Source organism: Oreochromis aureus, linkage group 6 (genome assembly GCF_013358895.1).
Source record: "Oreochromis aureus strain Israel breed Guangdong linkage group 6, ZZ_aureus, whole genome shotgun sequence".
In the NCBI taxonomy this organism is placed as follows: domain Eukaryota; kingdom Metazoa; phylum Chordata; class Actinopteri; order Cichliformes; family Cichlidae; genus Oreochromis; species Oreochromis aureus.
Window position 1 is genome coordinate 9,382,521 of NC_052947.1, and position 15,274 is coordinate 9,397,794.

The 15,274-nt window shown below is 42.2% G+C and overlaps 1 protein-coding gene across 6 annotated transcripts in view; it reads left to right on the forward strand.

The window, feature by feature from the left end:
- Nucleotides 1-15,274, forward strand: part of mgat3b (beta-1,4-mannosyl-glycoprotein 4-beta-N-acetylglucosaminyltransferase b) — a 65,715-nt gene that overhangs the window by 10,013 nt on the left and 40,428 nt on the right. For 2 of the 6 annotated variants that reach the window (XM_031751109.2, XM_039613048.1), the window contains exon 1: nt 1,514-1,733. The exons of 2 other annotated variants lie outside the window; for them this stretch is intronic. The gene's annotated coding sequence lies outside the window, so the exon portion shown is untranslated. Of the gene's footprint in view, nt 1-1,513; nt 1,734-10,041; nt 10,167-15,274 lie in introns of those variants that run through there. 2 more of the 6 variants (XM_039613045.1, XM_031751110.2) reach the window with 2 other exon arrangements.

The following is a 15,274-nucleotide window of genomic DNA, read 5'->3' on the forward strand; positions in this document are numbered from 1 at the left end:
GCAGTCAGAATGAAGACGTGCAGCGAGCAACACAGGGAGGGAACGGATGCACTGGATGACTAGTGAGGATGAGAGAGGATAGTACTCAGTTGGCTTGGGTGGAGAGAGGGGGGCCCTTAAAAACTGCCTGGACTCGGCAGATCCACCTGAGCCCCACAGCTGAAGCTCGCATCATTTGCCAAATTTGATTAAGAGCGCACTCGAGATTTCTCCCGCTGTCGCTCATACTCTGTCAGTTTCACTTCAGGTCTGCTTTACTGGCACATATAAGAGAGAGGAAACCTTGGATAAGGGAGTCGAAAACGTGAAGTGTGCCGCGACCATTACAGGAAAATCCTAATCTTCCAAATCTCACGTTTTGTGTTTTTTACCCTGCAGATGCAGGAGCCCCTGACTCCTGTCTAACTCCTGACAAGGAGGCGAATAAGCGTTGAACCTGTCGTTTAAGGCTGCGAAACGCAGACCGACAGATGATTTGTCCTCTGTCTGTTTTTCCCAGCGGCAGCAGATAACAAACTTTGCTGCTGGTCCCATCATCTGCCCGGTTCCTAATACGAGGAATGCTGAAGCTTTTTCAAAACGTGATCAAATTTTAGGTTGCAGTACACACAAAACCTCTTCTTGGTAGTTCAATTAGCATGCATCCTTTCATCCTTTTCTGCTCTCACACAGTTTTTTCATTATGGCGTGCCCTCTATCTTCCCCCGCCACCCCCCGCACAGCCTGCGACTCAGGTTGCAAGGCCGAAACAAATGGCTTTGCTGGCACACAGAGAGGCTGTCAGTTAAAATTGCCAGGGGTGATCTGGGTCTATGCGCTCAGATCAGCAGCCTTTTTCCTGTTGCACTACATCCTGTTTTGCAGGCTCTCCCTTTTCTTTTCTTCTTCATTTTTCCTTTTTTTCTTAGGAAATCAGCTGTTAGTGCCAACTTGCCCAACAGTCATACGTCTTGTAATGATTTCATTGCATTGACTGCAGATCAAGTTCGAGAAGGATTTTGACGCTCTTGAATTTCAGAAGAAAACGGCAGCCTCTCCGTTGCTTCTCGAGTCGAATGCGCTGAAATTTGTAATAAGAATTTTTTTTTAAAGCGAGAATGTGTGCAGGAAATGGCCACAAACCAGTCTTGTTGTTATAAGCAGATGGAGGCGGACATCTGATATCCTGCAGTGTGCGAACGCCACTGAAGGACAGCAAAAGGGCAGTGAAGACAGATTTGCATGAACGAAGGAAAATCCCAAACAAAGCAAGAGCTGGCTGACTTTTGCTCACTAGGATTAGCTTTCTAGTATTGCAGTAGAGTGGATGTAAACACAGGTAGTGCAACAACCCACAAAACACACACAAAGGAATACCATTTTCAGAATTAGGGTGGAGCCCCCTGCACGTGTTGCTTTAGCTCATGGCAGTGGGTGTGCCCAACAGGTGTGATCATGTTAGTGGCAATCAGTCGCTCACAAGCCAAGCTAACAGAGCTTTGATTAGCACTTAGCATGAGCCAGGCCAGCTGCCTGCTGCCAGCTCTGTTCATGCACTAACTCACCGCCACCATCGTCACTTCCTGATGCCCAACAGCTAGCTGCACATGCATCTGCTTCGCCCTCTTGTTTTGTTTTTTTTCACAGATTGCTTGAAGTTCTGCTTTTCTTGGGTTTCAGCCTAAGAAGTGCAAGCAAAACGTGACAATCAACAGTTCAGCGTGACCACATGTGAGGTCACAGAGTTGGTTGAGGTAAGAAGCCTGAAAAATGTTTGTGTGAATCCCTCTTCAGAGCCCCTTTTTAAAGTGGCCCTGCCTGCAAGGTGGACCGGGGTCCAGAATGTTGTGCCGTTTAAGCAGAGCTGTTTTCAAAGTGATCTGAAACGGGTCTTGAAGGGAGTCTTTGAGAAATGCGTGCATATGAAGTGAGGGGAGAAGTGAGAAGTGTCAAAAGTGGTAACCAAAAAGTGTTATAACCGAAACTATTTCTGCTTTTGGAGCATGCAGTTTTAGATCGTGTCACATTTTCTGCACAGTCCTGAAATTGTGAGTTGTAGCCCGGTTCAGCAGCTGCTGGATGAACGTAAACGGATCCCGGTCGCGCTGGCTCGTTTGGGGGAAGCAAGTTTCTTGAGCGGGTTTAAAATGGAGAACGATGTTGAAGGGAATGTAAAGGATGACTGACTCCTGCTTAGTGTAACTCTAGCTCACCTCCACACTGAGAAGTGCTGCTGATGAAACTGGAGCCGAGGCTGAGGGAAGCCGAATTATGCTGGAGGCCACGTTGGTCCCAGCAGTTACTGCTAACATGATCTTTATTCCATTGGTTGTGAGTGCATTGTTTTCCATGCTGAGGCACAGGGCGAGCACTAAAGCAGTTAGAAGCCATTGTCTCCTCCAGTGGGGGGTAAACGACTCAGCAACATGGCAGGAAGAACTTCAAAATAATCAGTGTAAATGTACCTGGATCATACAATATCTATGTTGCATCATTACCGCCATGGCTGTAATCTGTGCTGTGCAGGCGGGGGTCGTCCCAGCTTCCAGGATGTGAAGATCGTACCGAGCTCACCCCACCAATAGGTTACGTGCACAGCTTGCCTCTGCTGCTGCTGGGGGAATTGAGCTGTGTTCCACCTCTGATCTGGCATCTGTAGACAAACGCACACACTCGCTCACTGGGCTGGGCCTGCTGGCTGTGCTCCCACTATTCCTGGAGAGACTCGGTCTGACAAACACATACATCTCTTTCCTTGTTTGACATCTTATTTCAAGCCGTGTGCATACAGACCCTGTCCTAGAAAAGACTGAGCGCTGCGTGAAACGTGGATAAAAACAGAGAGCACTGATTTGGAATCCCTCTCATGTGTTTATCCAATGTAATCTAATCCAGATCTCCTGCACATACCTGCATCATGATCAGCCCCTTCTGGCCACACGTGCTGCAGGATCAAGTGTTGTGTTTAAAGCACTCAGGAAGGGGTAGTCGGGGGAAGTGGGAAGGTGCACCCCCCACCTCGCCTTAGGCTTGAGTGTTCCCAGCCCTCATTAGTCGGTCGGGGAGTGTTTGATGCCTGGATGAACGAACAGCTACAGAGTTTTCCCACCACTTACCCGCTGTCACCCGATGAGCAGCGCTGATAAAAATAACATCTCGCACCTCGGCAAGGTGAAAGGTGCCGGTCTGGTGTTCTACGCTGAGAGCTGTGAAGCTGTCATGTCAGCTGCACCAGCAGATCACTTTGTGTGTTTTTTGTTCTGTTTTTTCTTTGGGAGGTGTGCCCTCGAGCAAGCTTTTAACAAGTGTAACTTGTAGGTCCCGGGACCTGCAGTCATTTGAAAGTAATTGCATGAAGCAAACTTTTCATTTACTTTTGAGTGACAGCAGGCTGAGCTGATGAAAGAGTTCCTGATGTGTGGCGACACAGTCGGCCTCTGCAGCTGCGTTCGCGTCAGGCGATGTTTTGTTATTTATAATCTGCTGTTTGTTTTTGTACTTACGTAAATATATATATATCTGTATTATCTATGCCAGAGCTATCAAACATGAGTGCCAGGCGGTTTTAAATTTGTGGACTTTTTGCTGCATTTGAATACGTTTTACAGCGCTTCCTATTGATAAAGAGCTGCACCGTGGTCATTAATGCAAACTGACAGAAAATAAATAATGGGCAATAAACAGCAACGTGACATTTAAATGACGCTGAGGTTCCTGTTTTTCACCATCTGTCGATGAATTACTGAAAACTTTGCTTTATAAATGCAGGAGAGTCTGGGTGCTGAGCTACCAGAACTATTGCTGTAATTTTACACATTTTTCATATAGAAAAACTGAGATGCGCTGCTGAAATCGTGCCTCTTTTTTTCTTCCTTTACTTTATCTTAGGGACTCGTTGTGTAGTTAAACATCTTTACAATAACAGAAGGGAGCGTGTGGCTGTAAAATGAGTTTGCATCCCTGATATAGGCCTGTCACGCCATATTTGCAAAATTGCTTTTGCGCTCATGGTTTCTACTGACATAGATCCTTCATTAGATACTGACATACTCGTATGTCAGTATCTAACGAAGGATCATGAATGTTCGGTTCTCTGGATGCCCCCAGTGTGTCTGTGTCTGTCTTAATCTCATTGCAAACTAGAAAAGGAGCTCAATCGCCACGAAAGACATGCGCTGGTTGTTTTGCGTGTGCCACTGTTAATTTACGTGTGCAGTTCAGACTTTTGCTGTGCTGAAAGTGACGAGCAAGTGTTAATGTGGCAACTTTCACATCTCGTACAGAGAAGGCAGGGTTTCCTGATAGGTTCATGAAAACGAGTGCAGGATGCAGACGTTCACACACAGCCTTAGTTTGCTTTAGTTGTCATTTTGGGAAGGTTTTCACTTTTATGTATTGTCAGTTTTGATCACTTGGTTTATTTAGAGTGCATCGAATGCTTTGTGCAGGCTCTGCAAGTCTTTTTCTTTTCCAGTTCATTAGATTAGACACCCCACAATTGTTACAATACTTCATGATATTATTGCAGTTTTTAATAATCTGTGATTATGCTGTGCATTGCAAAACACATTGCAATTTATCAACTTCTTTTCCAACTACAGATTGCCCACAAAGTTAAACTTAACTTTGTCAACGCGTAAGCGCGGGTAGCTCGTTAACGCGTTGACGCCATGCATCCCCACGCACGGGGCTCTGTGATTGCAATCAGTCCAAATCAGACTGCAGCTGTTTGCAGACAGGTTGCTTACTAGCAGGAGCAGGAGCCCTCTTGTTATCAGTAATATCGATACTTGGTGTCCCTGTATTGATACAATGTTACCACACAAAATATCACAATAATATGTTGTATGTATGTATGCACAAAGGTTTCTCTATCATATATGATTCTTGCTCACCGGTTATGAAAATTTGGAGGCTTGAATTATCAGCCGTCTGGCCTTTGTGTTTACCGAGACCCGACTATTGCTCGCTGTCGTATGTGCACTTACTCTGCCTTTGTTTGCTTTGGTTTACAGCAGCATTCAGCAGTCTTTGTCTTGTGACATCTGCCAGCCTATAAAGATTGCTGTCGGATTCATTTCCGATGCAAATAGTTTTACGAGAAGCTTAAGGTGCTTTCGCCCTGAGCAAATTTTCTGATTAACTTAAAAAAACAACTTGTTCTTCTCAAGTGTGTTAATCAATATTGCACCAACGGGCATCTCTCAAAGAGTCTGAGATATTATTCATGCCTCATTTTAAAGCTCAGACTTACAATACAGTGCTGGTTCTAGTTAATAAATCCTCCTTCAAACACACACACACACACACACACACACACTCTGTCTCCCAGGCAGGGTCTTTAGGGGGTACTTGTTGTGATGATTAAATATGGATTTCTGCTCTGGCAGGTCAAACTTGAGTGTGGCTGGGCTGTATGTGTGGGTGTATGAAGAGCACTCCTCGTACCGCTGCTGCTCGACTGACCATCAAAGGAGCAACATTTCCCTTCTCTTGCTTGCTCTCCCTCTCTCCCCTGTCTGTCCCTTCCCTCACACTGTTTGGTTGGTACTCCCCCGTTCTAAAAAAACGGCACTTTCTCCCCTCATGTCCTCACCCCTCCTCTTGCATGCAGACACACACGGCTGAGTTTACCACCAGGCCAAAATAGAAGTTGTCTGTCCCTGAGGATGTATCGCTCCCTTTTTCTTTCATCGCCCCATTTTCTCTCTCACCTACTTCTCGCTCTCTCAGTTTTTTTTGTTTTTGTTTTTTTCCCCCCTACCCTCTTCCATGCTCGGTCACCTTAGTGTCACCTTACAGCCACGTCTACGCTGTGGAGACAGGAGACCCACCTAGGCGAGGTAATGGTCCTGACCTGCCCTCAGCCTGGCATGTGTGTTTATTAAGGCTGCAGTGCCGGAATGTACCACTGCCACTCGTTTTATGGGGGGGGGGGTGTCAGTTGCATGCCAGCTGGAAATGACGCACAGTTCATGCCTGGGTCAGAAATGAATATGCAGATATGTCTCTGTGTGTTTTGCCTGTGCTGTGGACCCAGATGGTTTGCGTTTGGCTATACAGAACAAAACAGAGGAAGTTGAGATAATAAAGTATCGAGTTCTCTGCTGGGTAAGCTCAATTTTGGTGGTTTTGCAGATTAAACGACATCTGTGTATTTAGGTGAAAGACTCACTTTGTGTGCAAACACTGTTTCGTCACTTCAGTGACTTTATTTTGACCCTTGGGATCACTTTTGTTCCCTAATGTCATGCAGGTCAAATATGCATACGTGTACATTTGCATTACAGATAAAACCCCACATAATAATTATGTGTCAAAATTCTTCGAGTGGGTTTCCAATCTTTACGTGTGTCGTTGCACTGCATGTAATCCTACTAGTCCCACTTACCATTGTATATAGAGGAAAGTATAGAAAACATAGGCTCAGATATGACTTGGAAATGTTTGTTGAGCATGGGTACATGAACAGTAAATTCAACCGAAACGTGCCTCAGGTCTGTCAGGGTGAAGCCTCTGACTTTATGCTCCTCATCCCTTCCTTTGTTTTGTTTGTAGTTTGTCTTGTCATTATCTACTTTGCAAATTAGCCATTCACTTAACGACTCAGTGATTCAGGAAGTCAGATTCTCAGAATATAGAGGCGCTACAGAGATGCTGTAACAGACTGAGGTTGAAGAGGTTTTTCAGTGAGTGGCGACACCTGCTGTTCAGGCAAAGGCCGCAGCCACTCTGACGCGCTTCAGCACGCCCCGACAAATCGTCACAGGGCTGCGATGACGCCACAGTTTTCACGTATAACAGTGGATGCGGTGACCACAGATGAGGCTTTAGGCTGGACTGGAAACAAACAAGAAAGAAAGACTATAAGAGCCACAGATATGAGATGGAGGAGGGGATTATGATTCATATTAACCAACAAATAAAGCAGCCCGGTAATTCAATGAGATTTGTAAGAATGACGGTGACGCATGGCTATCGCATCACATCGCTTTGGCTGTTGAGAGATGCGTACGTCAATGAGGAGGCTGCCACCGGTAATGTGAGGGAGGTGAGACGTGAACACGAGGGTGGGAGAGGAAGATGAAGGCCAACTCTTTGTCTGCGGATGGGCGGCCGGCTGAATGGATGGAGAGAATGAGAGGGAGAGGACAAGCAAAGACATTTTCATCAGGATTATCCTCCAGCCCAGAATCTCATCTGGGAAAGTGGCCCAGTGCTTACCGATCACACAAACGCACACAGACACACACAGACACACACAGACACAATGCCGCAGGAGGCTGCAAAAACTGGAAAAGCTGTACTTCACCTCAGTTTGCCCAGGAAAGCCCCTCTTTAAAGCTGCTTGCTACACGCCCCTCAAGAAATGTTGCTGGATGTTGTGACTGTGTGTGTCTGTGTGTGCGCGCAGGTCATTTGTCTGTTATCCTCACTGAATCTCAGTGGATTTCCTCCTACCTGATTTCACTGTTTATTCATTGTGTATCTCCAAACTCCTGCCCACCCTCGGTACACCGCAGCCAGGAGGAAAGCCTTGATAACAGCTTGCTGCTTTGTATTCTGTAGCTGTAGCTACACATGGAAACTCGAGGCCAGGGGCCTCATTAAAAAATGTTCTTAGATCCTGTACTTAAACTTAGTCTTTGGATAATTTCTGAGTGTTCTTACATCCAGTACTGAGCATAGAAAACCCCTGCATGCATGTCTGAAGAATCACGATTCTGTTGTACTTACTGTGATGTATAGACCAAATGGCCAAATGTATCTTGTACCATTTAGCAGCACAGTCATTATTGCTGAGGTAAGTGGTAGTGACACTACTAGGATTTGGTATCGATACCCAGCAGCAGTACCTTTTTTTTCTTTTTCTTTTTTTGGTACTCTAAGCATTTTTAATGAATATATTCAAAATATTGTCTTACAAAGTAAATAATTACTTCTCAATTAAAACATTGATGTATGTATTTATAACATTTTACACATCATAGCACATAGATCAGTGTCAATCTTTGAGTCAACAACTTATCCAGTCACCTAATTACCTGAAAAAGAGAAGCTGTCGATGTTTTAATAAAGTTTCATCCGTGGCTTTAACCATAGTATTCACCGCTGACAGCTGGTAGTGACAGCAGCAGGGGTACACAGGGGTTTACATGTAGTGGTACCACCCAGTTGAATGTGGCTTATACGTATGGTCATTTTTGTTGTAACTCTGGTCATTTATGTTACTGCTACTAACAAAATATTGGAACTCACTGGTGAGTCTACTTTGGTAGCGTTGATGAAGTCGTACAACTGAAACGTGTTTGTTTTGTTGTTTGATAAACTTAAACAAAAATCCTTATCACTGAGTTTCTTTTTGTTTTATCAATACTTTCCACCCTGTAAAGATCTTAAAATTTAGAATTGAAAGCCCATTTCACCCTTACTGTTAAATTTCCTTGTGCTGCTCATAGTTGATTTAATTTAGCTGCTGAGCCTTAGCCTGCTAACGTTAGCTAGTTATGCAGTCTGAACTTCACTGACATTAGCCATTTCACCATAAACTCTAGCTTCATTTTTTTTATTCGTTTATAATTAATTTCAACATAAACATGGTCTGAAAGTTTTATTATAACCTTGTGTAGTGACTTTTTTCTTTTATTTATTTTTTTAAGCTAGTTGGCTGTATAGTAGTCGGTATGAGTTTCGCTAGCTGTTAGCTAAAGGTTTCTGTGGTTTTACTGGGAACAAAATCTTTTCTGTTAATATTTTTAATCCACTTCTAGGAAATGTATTTTCTCCCCCTGTACACCCCGGCAGCCTGAAAAGTTGCTCTTGGTTTGTGTATTTCACTTTTTGGGTTTTTCTTATAAATATTGTTGCTGCTCTACACCTGCTGAGAGTTTTCTTGACGCTATTTTTAAAAGTAGAATTACGTAGAAATGAAAAGCCTTGTATTCAAATGCACACACGTTACAGAGACTGAGGTTAGTTAACTAAAATTAAAAAGCTATATGAAAAACTTTGCCTTAAGATATTGCATTACCATTTTAGACCATGCTCTAGTGAGACACTTAAATGTATTCAAAAAGGTGAATTACGAAACGCTTCTTCATAGCAGATCCCCAAATTGCATTTAATTTTGGAGTAATTTATAAAACCATAAACTCTGCTGTTTGCTTCCCATTTAGCCAGCAGTTTACTTTTCTTTAAGGAGGATGCAAAGCTAAAAACTGAACACTAAGTATTCACAGTTGACTCCTGCTCTTCTGCAACAGTCACTTCAGTAAATTATCAGCCAATATTTGAGCTGCACTATAAAAGTCCTTGACCTGCGCTTCATTTTGCCACTCTAGATATTTATATCCAGACAAATATTCGTACATTTAATTTGAAATGTAATTTTTTTTAAAGTAAGCTTTGTTCTTGACCAAGACTGGTTTTTGTATTTTGGACCAAACTTAAAACTCTTCAATATTAAACTGATTTGGCGTCCATATTTTCAAAATTTGGAAATTTGACAATCTCAGTGTGACACAATCTTCTGGGAATCCCAACACAATGGATACAAGAGAAAACCTTAACAATGGTACATATATTGCATGCATAAATAGAGCTTAAATACATTGTGAATAAACTGTTTGTTTTATGAACTTATTTTTTGGCTTATGTCAGCTGTGACCTTTGCAGAAGAGCTTTGTCCTGCGATTGTGACATTCTTAACTTAATTTCCTAAGAAATGCAAAAAGAGGAAATGCAGCAAAGTCAGATTAATTGCTATTTAGGACATCGGTCGTACAGTTTTGCTAAAAACTTGAAAAAAAATTTTTGTCCCCGTGGATTTTATACAGCGATGCACATTTCCAGCGAAACAGCAACCCCCGCGCAACAATCCTGCGCTTCCTGTTTTATTTTTTTAAGTTATTGTTATTTTTTTTAAATCTTAATGCTTGGTGCTTACCGCACAAAGTGAAGTAAAGGTTGCGTAAACAGACACCACTCCCATTTGCACTGCATTTCACATACCTACAAAGCTGAACTGGGTGTCACAGGACCACAACTATTATCTGTCAGCAGTTAAGGGAGGACAGATTGTGCAGAAAGGTTGTGTGAGAGACCGGGTGTGTTTAGGCGTTTGCGTGTCCAGGTCGCACACTACCAACAGGAGCCGGGTCACATTTAACAGCCGTGTGGGAAAAGAGGTCAGTCTTACACACCTTGCTTTTTATGCTTTATAAACCGAAGATGATTCTTTAGCGCAGTAGTAACTTAAATGTATATATCTAGTGTGTGTGTGTGTGTGGGGGGGGGGTGCTGGCTTATGATAAAATATCTATTTTCAAGTTAGGCAAATTTTTAAGCAAATGCTTGTTCTGATCTTTATCAGTCAAATTAAGTTTCAGCCTCTGTGTGACATGCCTCAGCGTGCACTTCAACCTATCGCTACATGACTGTATGTACAGTAGTTTTGTTGTAGAATATATATTCATATACCATGTTGCATGCTGCATGTTGTCAGTGGATATTCACTTTTATATTTTTTGTTTTTTTTAAGGCTCGTAAGGCTGCACAGAGATTATGTTAGAAAAATCTTATATGCACTGATGCAGTCACATTACTTTTTTTATTGGAGCTGTTTACATGGATGTAATTAAAATTTAAAGATGCCTTTTTAAGTATTCTGTGTATGTGTTTGTGGCTGTTCGGACACACACAGTCCCTCCCCACCAGCAGCTGTGACACAGCACTATTTCAGAGACAGGAAGTGGTTCCAGAGTTGAATGGGCTTTATTGTGTCTTGAAGTTAAGTCTGGCAAGACACACACACACACACACACACACACACACACACACACACACACACAGTGTCTGCCTATGTCTAAGATTCTTCTTATGACATTTGACACACAAGCACAACGTGGAATGCAGTCAGTTTTCTTGGTGTCCTGGTGGAAGTCTGTTGTTTTGACAGTAGTTTAGCATCAAGAGGTCGTTTAGAGTTGGAGACAAGGACTCGTTTTTACTTGTGTTGCTATTTCTGGAGGAAAAATAATAAATCATGCACAGGAAGAATGTGCTTTGGTTTCTTAGATCCAGTTTAGCTAAATGGCTCTATCTGTGAGTCTACTGAGGAAATCTGACCGAGATTTCACCTTCTTCTCAATGCTCTCCTTTTTTTCTTCCTTTCTTCTTCACCTCACATACATGGTAGACCTCTGACCTTCCCTGAGCCTCGTTCTGCTGGAGGTGTCTTCCTGGTTAAAGGGAATTCTTCCTTCTTGCTTTAGCCAAGTGTTCGATCATAGAGAATCATCTGATTGTCGGGGTTTCTCTCCAGTATTGGAGGGTCTTTACAGCACCTCGAGGCAACTGTTGTGAATTTGTGCTTTATAAATTAAGGTCACTCTAAATGAGGCTTTGTGTATCTATGGTCCTTATCTCCTCCTAGATTACTGGACCAATCTTCATGAAACTTTGCATAAAGCTTTCATGGTAACATCTATGTGACAGGCTCACAGTTGCATTACCTATTTTGCCTTTTAGTTTGTCTCAGGCTTGTTAGCATGTAAGTCTATTCGAAAAATGTTAAAAAATATAATTAAGATAAAGATTATACCAGCGACTGATTGGCGTCTTGTGTAGCTGGTAATGTAAACTGCCACTGTTTCTGTCCAGATGAGACCTTTCTGAGCTTCTAACTTTAAGAGAACCGTAACACTTTTTAGTTACAAAAAATAGTGTTATCCCAATAAATTAACACAGTCTGTCATAACGTGTACAATTCTATGCTGGCAGCTCCAAATAAGTGGCTAACCTGATAGTAAAGTGTCCCAGGCTTGTCAGTGCTGATATTAGAATTTAGCTTAAAGCTAAAGGGATGAATGTATTACCCAATAATGATTGTATTATCTGTTAATGATCTCTCAGCTTGTTGACCTCCTACCTTGTTGTTAAACAGAGGCGTAACTAATAGCAGTTGCAATATTTGACAAAGGACACTTGTTTTGTTTTATTGCAGGTATAAAAAGCCTGAATCTTGTTTGAAGTACAGTCAGTGTTCTACACATATGATAATGGGTTCAGTTTTTTTTTTATCATGAATGAAAGCACGAAGTCAGCACTCGTCTCATTTGGAAGTGACAAATTCGATGAGGAAGTTGAGCATCTGGAAGTTTTGAAGGTTAAAAATAGCATAAATGTGTTCCAGGGAACTGATTCCTTCTTAGTTTTTGTTGTTTACATTTCAAACTGGTAAAATAACATCATGTATGTCAACTCATTTGTCACAATCTCCTTTACTTAAGGTTTGTTAAACAAATCTAGTCAAACTAATGCAGCGCCTCACTGCTTACTTAGATGGCGCAAAGGAAAACCGCATGACCTTGATCACTATAGATATGCTGCCAGACGTACTTTAAATGAAACTCATTTCCACTGCATGTCTATGTATTTGTAGCGCTGTAAATAAAGATTCTATCAGTAATAAAAGCGACTGATTGGCTTCACGTGTAGCTGGTAATATAAACGTCCGTCCTTTCCGACAGGGTGAGACCTTTCTGAAAAAAATGTACAATTTAATATCGCCTGTTCCAAATAAGTGTCTAATCTGATGGTAAAGTTGATATTTATTAGTATCTGAGAATCTTTTTTTAAACAACCTTAACTTTGACTGTGTTATTGAACTGCTGATGGTTGTGAGCAGGAGACATGGAGATATTATGGATCTACACTGATGGCAAAAAGAGTTAATAGAGGTGTGATGGAAAAAGTACACTGAGGTCCGGGGCGTCAGCACACACACATACACTCTTAAGCGGACACATGCTTTTAGATGTGTCTTTTTTTCACACTCACATATGCTCTGACACGTCTATATTCGTGTCATGCAGAAACGCGACCTCTCTTCTTGCTGTCGTTCCTCTCTGATACTGTAAAGCACAATCTGCGAGTTTATGATCCACACCGAAACAAAAATATAAATTAGATTGCAAAACATAAAGCTGCACACAGGTGGTGGAAGTGGTCATAAATAACACCACGTATGCAATCACGCTTTTCACAATTCGCTTGAGAAAACATCTGTTTTTTGTGGTGTTATACACATGCAGCCTGCACGAGATGGATCTGAGCTGGGGTGAAACAGGTGGAAGCTTCCTCTTCAACAAAGGACCTACTACCAGTTTCCCTGTAAACTCACTTTCATGATGTCTTTGCTCTTTATCTGAATATCTAAAAAGAGTACGGAGTACCTGAAACACAAAAACTAAAAATAACAGCAGCCGTTCACATCTCTGATATCAACCATAAAACCTCAACGAAGCTCATCAAACTTCTTGCAGAGGCTTTTGCTAACATGCAAAGCATTGATTCGTAGATTCAAGATTACCGCAGTCATTAGCAGATGCTTACTGAGCTGTTTATTCCACTGAGACTCTGCTATGAAGGATCTTGCTCTGTGGTCACCTGGTTCAAGCCAACCCGCTCGACTTAATCGCACCAGAAACATACAAGCTTTTTTGATAAGGATTGCTCGTGACCCGTGAGGACGTTTGGCATATTAAATTGAGAAGCGTGTTTGTTCTCCGATCACGTGTCTGATCAGAAACTTGTTGTAGCACATTTACTCAAAATTTCCTTTCTCATCTTATTTCCTGTCACATGCCCTTTTTTGTTTGTCCTTTTCTCTGACTGAGGTACAGCTTGTGCTGACTCTGCAGGTCCACTGTCGTCATTATCAATCTGCCATCACTGTTTGTTTTTGTGTTTTTGTTTTTTTTAAATGTCAGTGCAGGATTGTATTTTTCATTAATCAGCAAATGTTTTTCATGCATCTGTACTGGGCTGTTGAGCTCTTTATAATATGCGCTCATGCTTTCGGACTACCTCAATGTGTTTTAGCATTGTCTTGCTGAAGTAAGCAAACACTTTCCTGACGGATATTTCCCGATAATAGGATATGTTGGATTAAAAGCTGGAGTGATCATTGCACAACTTTCGCACAACTTTCGCTCCCCAACTCCTGTCCCGCTGTAAAGCATCTCTTGCATTAAAAAGTGCATGTCTCAAAGGAGCTTTTCTGTGGGATTCTTCTGTTTGAATAATAGTCCTTTGCTATTTGCTATCGGTATTGGCAAAAAATATCATGTGGGAGAAACGCCTTTCAGCCTGGTCGTGAGTGTTGATGATGTTTGCCTACCAGAGGAAACTCTACTCTCCTTCCTGTTGGCAGCACATTTGGAAAGTCGAATGTCGACCTCAGTCTGAAGCTTTAGGTCAATCGGACTTGAGTTTTAAGCATAAAATAAAAGCTCGTACTGCGCTGCCTTATGACAGAGAATGTGTTGAAAACGTACTTTTAAATAGTTCTTGCTATTGCAGCTTATTTATGAGCGATTTGACTTAATGAGAAACAGGAACTGTGTGTGTTTGTGTATTCAAAGTGATGTGTGTTACATTTGAATGTCCATAATTTGCTCTTAAAGACTCATTGACTGGGCATGAAGTTGGAGAAAAGCCCCCTGACTGTCATGTACCCCTCACTGTTTCAGGCACATAATGCTGCATTTATCCGAAAAGAGAGAGGCTGGCTGTGTGTATAAACGATCCAATTTATCTATCGGAGCATACAGCTGTGTGTGTGTGTGTGTGTGTGTGTGTGTGTGTGTGTGTGTGTGTTCAGACCGAATTGCAATTCAACCAGATGGACTGCCTCACCATTGTCAGCTTAATTCAAGAATTTGTTGTCGCGTTGTCAGTTCAAGACTTTCTTTGTGCCTTAACGGGAAACTTCATTTGCAGCGAATCAATGAACACAATGCACACTCACTCAATAACATATACATGAATGCGACACATTAAAATGAACAATGGAGGTGGGTTGACCTTCGTCAAAGCGAGAGTTGCCATATGCAGAAAAGTCATCATGTTAGGAATGCACTCCTTTCACCCCACTGAATCACGTTTTGTCTCCTACATTGTCCCCCTCCTACTCGCACTAATTAATCTCATTAAAGAAGTCCACCCACCCCTCTTACTTCATTCTTCTCATATGAGTCCTTTCTGCCATGAACCTTTTTAAGGTTAAAGGAATGTTGTTTTCCTTCTTGGTTGCTGGGGAGCAGAAGCCGCTCCTTCTGCATTTAATACAGCTGGTTTGATTGAAACAGAAGTGATCCAGGAAATGAACCTTATTCTTCTCCTCGTGCCAGAAAATGTAAAATGTAAGCAATGCAAAGGAGCAGGAAATTGAATGAGCAGTGAAGTGGAGGGCTGCTGGTGTGTTTCAGTGGTGAAACTTTGCAGCACTCTG